The 11,730-nt window shown below is 34.7% G+C and overlaps 8 non-coding genes across 8 annotated transcripts; all 8 read right to left on the bottom strand.

The window, feature by feature from the left end:
- Positions 1-1,194: 1,194 nt before the first annotated feature.
- TRNAR-UCG (transfer RNA arginine (anticodon UCG)) lies at positions 1,195-1,266 on the bottom strand. The gene has a single exon. It is a non-coding gene; the product is annotated as a tRNA-Arg (tRNA).
- Positions 1,267-2,249: 983 nt separating this feature from the next.
- On the bottom strand, positions 2,250-2,321 carry TRNAP-UGG (transfer RNA proline (anticodon UGG)). Its single transcript has one exon. It is a non-coding gene; the product is annotated as a tRNA-Pro (tRNA).
- A 129-nt stretch (positions 2,322-2,450) lies between these two features.
- On the bottom strand, positions 2,451-2,522 carry TRNAP-UGG (transfer RNA proline (anticodon UGG)). Its single transcript has one exon. It is a non-coding gene; the product is annotated as a tRNA-Pro (tRNA).
- Positions 2,523-4,365: 1,843 nt separating this feature from the next.
- On the bottom strand, positions 4,366-4,437 carry TRNAP-UGG (transfer RNA proline (anticodon UGG)). Its single transcript has one exon. It is a non-coding gene; the product is annotated as a tRNA-Pro (tRNA).
- Positions 4,438-6,091: 1,654 nt separating this feature from the next.
- On the bottom strand, positions 6,092-6,163 carry TRNAP-UGG (transfer RNA proline (anticodon UGG)). The gene has a single exon. It is a non-coding gene; the product is annotated as a tRNA-Pro (tRNA).
- Positions 6,164-8,008: 1,845 nt separating this feature from the next.
- TRNAP-UGG (transfer RNA proline (anticodon UGG)) lies at positions 8,009-8,080 on the bottom strand. Its single transcript has one exon. It is a non-coding gene; the product is annotated as a tRNA-Pro (tRNA).
- Positions 8,081-8,874: 794 nt separating this feature from the next.
- Positions 8,875-8,946, bottom strand: TRNAP-UGG (transfer RNA proline (anticodon UGG)). The gene has a single exon. It is a non-coding gene; the product is annotated as a tRNA-Pro (tRNA).
- Positions 8,947-11,265: 2,319 nt separating this feature from the next.
- On the bottom strand, positions 11,266-11,337 carry TRNAP-UGG (transfer RNA proline (anticodon UGG)). The gene has a single exon. It is a non-coding gene; the product is annotated as a tRNA-Pro (tRNA).
- Positions 11,338-11,730: the final 393 nt, after the last annotated feature.

Genomic DNA, 11,730 nt, shown 5'->3' with positions numbered 1-11,730 from the left:
GACAGTTTTTTGTTTGTCAAAATGAGACTTTATAGCCACTCAAGGTTACTTAGACAAAATGGAATCTATAGTGTACCCAATATACCACCAAATGCTTGACATTTTACTAAGTTTGCATAAGTATATGCCTGTAAAAGATGGGCTCATCCAGGATTTGTACCAGGGATCTCTCGCACCCTAAGCAAGAATTATACCCCTTGACCAACGAGCCCACTGTGCATGTCTTTTTTATGTATATTAATGAAATTGTAAGTAAACCTGTTTGTATACATTAGTGAGTATTTTAAAATGCTAATAAATACTATCAGATATTAAGGACTATAAAAGTACATGAAAACATGGGCTCGTCCGGGATTTGAACCCGGGACCTCTCGCACCCAAAGCGAAAATCATACCCCTAGACCAGGCATTCCCAACCACGGTCCTCAAGGCACACCAACAGTGCAGGTTTTAGTGATATCCAGGCTGCAGCACAGATGGTTAAATGAAAATAAATGAGATACTAATTAAGTCACCTGTGCTGAAGCCTGGATATTACTAAAACCTGCACTGTTGGTGTGCCTTGAGGACCGTGGTTGGGAAAGCCTGCCCTAGACCAACGAGCCAACTGCGTAATGGCTTTTCATTCAGATTTTACCATTTTTAAAGTAAAACTCAAATTATTTAAGAAAAAATGTAAAAAGCTGGAGCAAACACACAATTTCATTTAAATGAAGATGTAACATTTTAAAAATAACAACTTAAAACAAAAAAATGTGTATGTAGTATTGCGAAAATAATAACTTAAGGTTACTTGTTATCCAAGTATGCATATTTAAAATGTGCAGTGCCAAGATTTAGAGGTCCCAATAGAGTTTGGACTTTTTTGATAGTTGGAACCTAAGACTTGTCACATACTGTTTGCAACTCAAGCATGCAGACCCAGAAGAAAGACAAAATAAACACCTGCAATTTATTGTTGATCTTTTTGTTAGTCATAATGAGACTATTCTTTTAAGCCACTCAGGGTTACTTAGACAAAAGAAAGGTAAGAGAAAAACCTGTAATTTCATTTTGACAGTTTTTTGTTTGTCAAAATGAGACTTTTAAGCCACTCAAGGTTACTTAGACAAAATGGAATCTATAGTTTACCCAATATACCACCAAATGCTTGACATTTTACTAAGTATGCATAAGTATGTAGCTGTAAAAGATGGGCTCATCCGGGATTTGAACCCGGGACCTCTCGCACCGAAAGCGAGAATTATACCCCTTGACCAACGAGCCCACTGTGCATGTCTTTTTTATGTATATTAATGAAATTGTAAGTAAACCTGTTTGTATACATTAGTGAGTATTTTAAAATGCTAATAAATACTATCAGATATTAAGGACTATAAAAGTACATGAAAACATGGGCTCGTCCGGGATTTGAACCGGGGACCTCTCGCACCCAAAGCGAAAATCATACCCCTATACCAGGCATTCCCAACCACGGTCCTCAAGGCACACCAACAGTGCAGGTTTTAGTGATATCCAGGCTGCAGCACAGATGGTTAAATGAAAATAAATTAGATACTAATTAAGTCACCTGTGCTGAAGCCTGGATATTACTAAAACCTGCACTGTTGGTGTGCCTTGAGGACCGTGGTTGGGAAAGCCTGCCCTAGACCAACGAGCCAACTGCGTAATGGCTTTTCATTCAGATTTTACCATTTTTAAAGTAAAACTCAAATTATTTAAGAAAAAATGCAAAAAGCTGGAGCAAACACACAATTTCATTTAAATGAAGATGTAACATTTTAAAAATAACAACTTAAAACAAAAAAATGTGTATGTAGTATTGCGAAAATAATAACTTAAGGTTACTTGTCATCCAAGTATGCATATTTAAAATGTGCAGTGCCAAGATTTAGAGGTCCCAATAGAGTTTGGACCTTTTTGATAGTTGGAACCTAAGACTTGTCACATACTGTGTGCAACTCAAGCATGCAGACCCAGAAGAAAGACAAAATAAACACCTGCAATTTATTGTTGATCTTTTTGTTAGTCATAATGAGACTATTCTTTTAAGCCACTCAGGGTTACTTAGACAAAAGAAAGGTAAGAGAAAAACCTGTAATTTCATTTTGACAGTTTTTTGTTTGTCAAAATGAGACTATTAAGCCACTCAAGGTTACTTAGACAAAATGGAATCTATAGTTTACCCAATATACCACCAAATGCTTGACATTTTACTAAGTATGCATAAGTATGTACCTGTAAAAGATGGGCTCATCCGGGATTTGAACCCGGGACCTCTCGCACCCAAAGCGAGAATTATACCTCTTGACCAACGAGCCCACTGTGCATGTCTTTTTTATGTATATTAATGAAATTGTAAGTAAACCTGTTTGTATACATTAGTGAGTATTTTAAAATGCTATTAAATACTATCAGATATTAAGGACTATAAAAGTACATGAAACCATGGGCTCGTCTAGGATTTGAACCCAGGACCTCTCGCACCCAAAGCGAGAATCATACCCATAGACCAACGAGCCAACTGCATAATGGCTTCTCATTCAGATTTTACCATTTTTAAAGTAAAACTCAAATTATTTAAGAAAAATGCAAAAAGCTGGAGCAAACACACAATTTCATTTAATGAAGATGTAACATTTTAAAAATAACAACTTAAAACAAAAAAATGTGTATGTAGTATTGCGAAAATAATAACTTAAGGTTACTTGTTATCCAAGTATGCATATTTAAAATGTGCAGTGCCAAGATTTAGAGGTCCCAATAAAGTTTGGACTTTTTTGATAGTTAGAACCTAAGACTTGTCACATACTGTGTGCAACTCAAGCATGCAGACCCAGAAGAAAGACAAAATAAACACCTGCAATTTATTGTTGATCTTTTTGTTAGTCATAATGAGACTATTCTTTTAAGCCACTCAGGGTTACTTAGACAAAAGAAAGGTAAGAGAAAAACCTGTAATTTCACTTTGACAGTTTTTTGTTTGTCAAAATGAGACTTTATAGCCACTCAAGGTTACTTAGACAAAATGGAATCTATAGTGTACCCAATATACCACCAAATGCTTGACATTTTACTAAGTTTGCATAAGTATATGCCTGTAAAAGATGGGCTCATCAGGGATTTATACCAGGGATCTCTCGCACCCTAAGCAAGAATTATACCCCTTGACCAACGAGCCCACTGTGCATGTCTTTTTTATGTATATTAATGAAATTGTAAGTAAACCTGTTTGTATACATTAGTGAGTATTTTAAAATGCTAATAAATACTATCAGATATTAAGGACTATAAAAGTACATGAAAACATGGGCAGGTCCGGGATTTGAACCCGGGACCTCTCGCACCCAAAGCGAAAATCATACCCCTAGACCAGGCATTCCCAACCACGGTCCTCAAGGCACACCAACAGTGCAGGTTTTAGTGATATCCAGGCTGCAGCACAGATGGTTAAATGAAAATAAATGAGATACTAATTAAGTCACCTGTGCTGAAGCCTGGATATTACTAAAACCTGCACTGTTGGTGTGCCTTGAGGACCGTGGTTGGGAAAGCCTGCCCTAGACCAACGAGCCAACTGCGTAATGGCTTTTCATTCAGATTTTACCATTTTTAAAGTAAAACTCAAATTATTTAAGAAAAAATGTAAAAAGCTGGAGCAAACACACATTTTCATTTAAATGAAGATGTAACATTTTAAAAATAACAACTTAAAACAAAAAAATGTGTATGTAGTATTGCGAAAATAATAACTTAAGGTTACTTGTTATCCAAGTATGCATATTTAAAATGTGCAGTGCCAAGATTTAGAGGTCCCAATAGAGTTTGGACTTTTTTGATAGTTGGAACCTAAGACTTGTCACATACTGTGTGCAACTCAAGCATGCAGACCCAGAAGAAAGACAAAATAAACACCTGCAATTTATTGTTGATCTTTTTGTTAGTCATAATGAGACTATTCTTTTAAGCCACTCAGGGTTACTTAGACAAAAGAAAGGTAAGAGAAAAACCTGTAATTTCATTTTGACAGTTTTTTGTTTGTCAAAATGAGACTTTTAAGCCACTCAAGGTTACTTAGACAAAATGGAATCTATAGTTTACCCAATATACCACCAAATGCTTGACATTTTACTAAGTATGCATAAGTATATACCTGTAAAAGATGGGCTCATCCGGGATTTGTACCAGGGATCTCTCGCACCCTAAGCAAGAATTATACCCCTTGACCAACGAGCCCACTGTGCATGTCTTTTTTATGTATATTAATGAAATTGTAAGTAAACCTGTTTGTATACATTAGTGAGTATTTTAAAATGCTATTAAATACTATCAGATATTAAGGACTATAAAAGTACATGAAAACATAGGCTCATCTGGGATTTGAACCCGAGACCTCTCGCACCCAAAGCGAGAATCATACCCCTAGACCAACGAGCCAACTGCGTAATAGCTTCTCATTCAGATTTTACCATTTTTAAAGTAAAACTCAAATTATTTAAGAAAAAATGCAAAAAGCTGGAGCAAACACACAATTTCATTTAAATGAAGATGTAACATTTTAAAAATAACATAACAACTTAAAACAAAAAATGTGTATGTAGTATTGCGAAAATAATAACTTAAGGTTACTTGTCATCCAAGTATGCATATTTAAAAAGTGCAGTGCCAAGATTTAGAGGTCCCAATAGAGTTTGGACCTTTTTGATAGTTGGAACCTAAGACTTGTCACATACTGTGTGCAACTCAAGCATGCAGACCCAGAAGAAAGACAAAATAAACACCTGCAATTTATTGTTGATCTTTTTGTTAGTCATAATGAGACTATTCTTTTAAGCCACTCAGGGTTACTTAGACAAAAGAAAGGTAAGAGAAAAACCTGTAATTTAATTTTGACAGTTTTTTGTTTGTCAAAATGAGACTATTTAGCCACTCAAGGTTACTTAGACAAAATGGAATCTATAGTTTACCCAATATACCACCAAATGCTTGACATTTTACTAAGTATGCATAAGTATGTACCTGTAAAAGATGGGCTCATCCGGGATTTGAACCCAGGACCTCTCGCACCCAAAGCGAGAATTATACCTCTTGACCAACGAGCCCACTGTGCATGTTTTTTTTATGTATATTAATGAAATTGTAAGTAAACCTGTTTGTATACATTAGTGAGTATTTTAAAATGCTATTAAATACTATCAGATATTAAGGACTATAAAAGTACATGAAACCATGGGCTCGTCCAGGATTTGAACCCAGGACCTCTCGCACCCAAAGCGAGAATCACACCCATAGACCAACGAGCCAACTGCATAATGGCTTCTCATTCAGATTTTACCATTTTTAAAGTAAAACTCAAATTATTTAAGAAAAATGCAAAAAGCTGGAGCAAACACACAATTTCATTTAATGAAGATGTAACATTTTAAAAATAACAACTTAAAACAAAAAAATGTGTATGTAGTATTGCGAAAATAATAACTTAAGGTTACTTGTTATCCAAGTATGCATATTTAAAATGTGCAGTGCCAAGATTTAGAGGTCCCAATAAAGTTTGGACTTTTTTGATAGTTAGAACCTAAGACTTGTCACATACTGTGTGCAACTCAAGCATGCAGACCCAGAAGAAAGACAAAATAAACACCTGCAATTTATTGTTGATCTTTTTGTTAGTCATAATGAGACTATTCTTTTAAGCCACTCAGGGTTACTTAGACAAAAGAAAGGTAAGAGAAAAACCTGTAATTTCATTTTGACAGTTTTTTGTTTGTCAAAATGAGACTTTATAGCCACTCAAGGTTACTTAGACAAAATGGAATCTATAGTGTACCCAATATACCACCAAATGCTTGACATTTTACTAAGTTTGCATAAGTATATGCCTGTAAAAGATGGGCTCATCAGGGATTTGTACCAGGGATCTCTCGCACCCTAAGCAAGAATTATACCCCTTGACCAACGAGCCCACTGTGCATGTCTTATTTATGTATATTAATGAAATTGTAAGTAAACCTGTTTGTATACATTAGTGAGTATTTTAAAATGCTATTAAATACTATCAGATATTAAGGACTATAAAAGTACATGAAAACATGGGCTCGTCTGGGATTTGAACCCGGGACCTCTCGCACCCAAAGCGAGAATCATACCCCTAGACCAACGAGCCAACTGCGTAATGGCTTTTCATTCAGATTTTACCATTTTTAAAGTAAAACTCAAATTATTTAAGAAACAATGCAAAAAGCTGGAGCAAACACACAATTTCATTTAAATGAAGATGTAACATTTTAAAAATAACAACTTAAAACAAAAAAATGTGTATGTAGTATTGCGAAAATAATAACTTAAGGTTACTTGTTATCCAAGTATGCATATTTAAAATGTGCAGTGCTAAGATTTAGAGGTCCCAATAGAGTTTGGACTTTTTTGATAGTTGGAACCTAAGACTTGTCACATACTGTGTGCAACTCAAGCATGCAGACCCAGAAGAAAGACAAAATAAACACCTGCAATTTATTGTTGATCTTTTTGTTAGTCATAATGAGACTATTCTTTTAAGCCACTCAGGGTTACTTAGACAAAAGAAAGGTAAGAGAAAAACCTGTAATTTCACTTTGACAGTTTTTTGTTTGTCAAAATGAGACTTTATAGCCACTCAAGGTTACTTAGACAAAATGGAATCTATAGTGTACCCAATATACCACCAAATGCTTGACATTTTACTAAGTTTGCATAAGTATATGCCTGTAAAAGATGGGCTCATCAGGGATTTATACCAGGGATCTCTCGCACCCTAAGCAAGAATTATACCCCTTGACCAACGAGCCCACTGTGCATGTCTTTTTTATGTATATTAATGAAATTGTAAGTAAACCTGTTTGTATACATTAGTGAGTATTTTAAAATGCTAATAAATACTATCAGATATTAAGGACTATAAAAGTACATGAAAACATGGGCAGGTCCGGGATTTGAACCCGGGACCTCTCGCACCCAAAGCGAAAATCATACCCCTAGACCAGGCATTCCCAACCACGGTCCTCAAGGCACACCAACAGTGCAGGTTTTAGTGATATCCAGGCTGCAGCACAGATGGTTAAATGAAAATAAATGAGATACTAATTAAGTCACCTGTGCTGAAGCCTGGATATTACTAAAACCTGCACTGTTGGTGTGCCTTGAGGACCGTGGTTGGGAAAGCCTGCCCTAGACCAACGAGCCAACTGCGTAATGGCTTTTCATTCAGATTTTACCATTTTTAAAGTAAAACTCAAATTATTTAAGAAAAAATGTAAAAAGCTGGAGCAAACACACATTTTCATTTAAATGAAGATGTAACATTTTAAAAATAACAACTTAAAACAAAAAAATGTGTATGTAGTATTGCGAAAATAATAACTTAAGGTTACTTGTTATCCAAGTATGCATATTTAAAATGTGCAGTGCCAAGATTTAGAGGTCCCAATAGAGTTTGGACTTTTTTGATAGTTGGAACCTAAGACTTGTCACATACTGTGTGCAACTCAAGCATGCAGACCCAGAAGAAAGACAAAATAAACACCTGCAATTTATTGTTGATCTTTTTGTTAGTCATAATGAGACTATTCTTTTAAGCCACTCAGGGTTACTTAGACAAAAGAAAGGTAAGAGAAAAACCTGTAATTTCATTTTGACAGTTTTTTGTTTGTCAAAATGAGACTTTTAAGCCACTCAAGGTTACTTAGACAAAATGGAATCTATAGTTTACCCAATATACCACCAAATGCTTGACATTTTACTAAGTATGCATAAGTATATACCTGTAAAAGATGGGCTCATCCGGGATTTGTACCAGGGATCTCTCGCACCCTAAGCAAGAATTATACCCCTTGACCAACGAGCCCACTGTGCATGTCTTTTTTATGTATATTAATGAAATTGTAAGTAAACCTGTTTGTATACATTAGTGAGTATTTTAAAATGCTATTAAATACTATCAGATATTAAGGACTATAAAAGTACATGAAAACATAGGCTCATCTGGGATTTGAACCCGAGACCTCTCGCACCCAAAGCGAGAATCATACCCCTAGACCAACGAGCCAACTGCGTAATAGCTTCTCATTCAGATTTTACCATTTTTAAAGTAAAACTCAAATTATTTAAGAAAAAATGCAAAAAGCTGGAGCAAACACACAATTTCATTTAAATGAAGATGTAACATTTTAAAAATAACATAACAACTTAAAACAAAAAAATGTGTATGTAGTATTGCGAAAATAATAACTTAAGGTTACTTGTTATCCAAGTATGCATATTTAAAATGTGCAGTGCCAAGATTTAGAGGTCCCAATAGAGTTTGGACTTTTTTGATAGTTGGACTAAAGACTTGTCACATACTGTGTGCAACTCAAGTATGCAGACCCAGAAGAAAGACAAAATAAACACCTGCAATTTATTGTTGATCTTTTTGTTAGTCATAATGAGACTATTCTTTTAAGCCACTCAGGGTTACTTAGACAAAAGAAAGGTAAGAGAAAAACCTGTAATTTCATTTTGACAGTTTTTTGTTTGTCAAAATGAGACTTTTAAGCCACTCAAGGTACCTTAGACAAAATGGAATCTATAGTTTACCCAATATACCACCAAATGCTTGACATTTTACTAAGTATGCATAAGTATATACCTGTAAAAGATGGGCTCATCCGGAATTTGTACCAGGGATCTCTCGCACCCTAAGCAAGAATTATACCCATTGACCAACGAGCTCACTGTGCATGTCTTTTTTATGTATATTAATGAAATTGTAAGTAAACCTGTTTGTATACATTAGTGAGTATTTTAAAATGCTATTAAATACTATCAGATATTAAGGACTATAAAAATACATGAAACCATGGGCTCGTCCGGGATTTGAACACGGGACCTCTCGCACCCAAAGCGAGAATCATACCCCTAGACCAACGAGCCAACTGCACAATAAACTCTCATTCAGATTTTACCATTTTTGAAGTAAAACTCAAATTATTTAAGAAAAAATGCAAAAAGCTGGAGCAAACACACAATTTCATTTAATGAAGATGTAACATTTTAAAAATAACATAACAACTTAAAAAAAAAATGTGTATGTAGTATTGCGAAAATAATAACTTAAGGTTACTTGCTATCCAATTATGCATATTTAAAATGTGCAGTGCCAAGATTTAGAGGTCCCAATAGAGTTTGGACTTTTTTGATAGTTGGAACCTAAGACTTGTCACATACTGTGTGCAACTCAAGCATGCAGACCCAGAAGAAAGACAAAATAAACACCTGCAATTTATTGTTGATCTTTTTGTTAGTCATAATGAGACTATTCTTTTAAGACACTCAGGGTTACTTAGACAAAAGAAAGGTAAGAGAAAAACCTGTAATTTCATTTTGACAGTTTTTTGTTTGTCAAAATGAGACTTTTAAGCCACTCAAGGTTACTTAGACAAAATGGAATCTATAGTTTACCCAATATACCACCAAATGCTTTACATTTTACTGAGTTTGCATAAGTATATGCCTGTAAAAGATGGGCTCATCCGGGATTTGTACCAGGGATCTCTCGCACCCAAAGCGAGAATCATACCCCTAGACCAACGAGCCAACTGCGTAATGGTTTTTCATTCAGATTTTACCATTTTTAAAGTAAAACTCAAATTATTTAAGAAAAAATGCAAAAAGCTGGAGCAAACACACAATTTCATTTAATGAAGATGTCACATTTTAAAAATAACAACTTAAAACAAAAAAATGTGTATGTAGTATTGAGAAAATAATAACTTAAGGTTACTTGTTATCCAAGTATGCATATTTAAAATGTGCAGTGCCAAGATTTAGAGGTCCCAATAGAGTTTGGACTTTTTTGATAGTTGGAACCTAAGACTTGTCACATACTGTGTGCAACTCAAGCATGCAAACCCAGAAGAAAGACAAAATAAACACCTGCAATTTATTGTTGATCTTTTTGTTAGTCATAATGAGACTATTCTTTTAAGCCACTCAGGGTTACTTAGACAAAAGAAAGGTAAGAGAAAAACCTGTAATTTCATTTTGACAGTGTTTTGTTTGTCAAAATGAGACTTTTAAGCCACTCAAGGTACCTTAGACAAAATGGAATCTATAGTGTACCCAATATACCACCAAATGCTTGACATTTTACTAAGTATGCATAAGTATATACCTGTAAAAGATGGGCTCATCCGGGATTTGTACCAGGGATCTCTCGCACCCTAAGCAAGAATTATACCCCTTGACCAACGAGCCCACTGTGCATGTCTTTTTTATGTATATTAATGAAATTCTAAGTAAACCTGTTTCTATACATTAGTGAGTATTTTAAAATGCTATTAAATACTATCAGATATTAAGGACTATAAAAGTACATGAAAACACGGGCTCGTCCGGGATTTGAACCCAAGACCTCTCGCACCCAAAGCGAGAATCATAATCCTAGACCAACGAGCCAACTGCATAATGGCTCCTCATTCAGATTTTACCATTTTTAAAGTAAAACTCAAATTATTTAAGAAAAAATGCAAAAAGCTGGAGCAATCACACAATTTCATTTAAATGAAGATGTAACATTTTAAAAATAACACAACAACTTAAAACAAAAAAAATGTGTATGTAGTATTGCGAAAATAATAACTTAAGGTTACTTGTTATCCAAGTATGCATATTTAAAATGTGCAGTGCTAAGACTTAGAGGTCCCAATAGAGTTTGGACTTTTTTGATAGTTGGACCAAAGACTTGTCACATACTGTGTGCAACTCAAGTATGCAGACCCAGAAGAAAGACAAAATAAACACCTGCAATTTATTGTTGATCTTTTTGTTAGTCATAATGAGACTATTCTTTTAAGCCACTCAGGGTTACTTAGACAAAAGAAAGGTAAGAGAAAAACCTGTAATTTAATGTTGACAGTTTTTTGTTTGTCAAAATGAGACTTTTAAGCCACTCAAGGTACCTTAGACAAAATGGAATCTATAGTTTACCCAATATACCACCAAATGCTTGACATTTTACTAAGTATGCATAAGTATATACCTGTAAAAGATGGGCTCATCCGGGATTTGTACCAGGGATCTCTCGCACCCTAAGCAAGAATTATACCCCTTGACCAACGAGCCCACTGTGCATGTCTTTTTTATGTATATTAATGAAATTGTAAGTAAACCAGTTTGTATACATTAGTGAGTATTTTAAAATGCTATTAAATACTATCAGATATTAAGGACTATAAAAGTATATGAAACCATGGGCTCATCCGGGATTTGAACCCGGGACCTCTCGCACCCAAAGCAAGAATCATACCCCTAGACCAACGAGCCAACTGCATAATAAACTCTCATTCAGATTTTACCATTTTTAAAGTAAAACTCAAATTATTTAAGAAAAAATGCAAAAAGCTGGAGAAAACACACAATTTCATTTAATGAAGATGTAACGTTTTAAAAATAACATAACAACTTAAAACAACAAAATGTGTATGTAGTATTGCGAAAATAATAACTTAAGGTTACTTGTTATCCAAGTATGCATATTTAAAATGTGCAGTGCCAAGATTTAGAGGTCCCAATAGAGTTTGGACTTTTTTGATAGTTGGAACCTAAGACTTGTCACCTACTGTTTGCAACTCAAGCATGCAGACCCAGAAGAAAGACAAAATAAACACCTGCAATTTATTGTTGATCTTTTTGTTAGTCATAATGAGACTATTCTTT

The sequence above is a fragment of the Pseudophryne corroboree genome, chromosome 3 (assembly GCF_028390025.1).
Source record: "Pseudophryne corroboree isolate aPseCor3 chromosome 3, aPseCor3.hap2, whole genome shotgun sequence".
NCBI lineage: Eukaryota > Metazoa > Chordata > Amphibia > Anura > Myobatrachidae > Pseudophryne > Pseudophryne corroboree.
The sequence above is the reverse complement of the archived record's forward strand: the minus strand, read 5'-3'. Positions and strand labels throughout refer to the sequence as shown.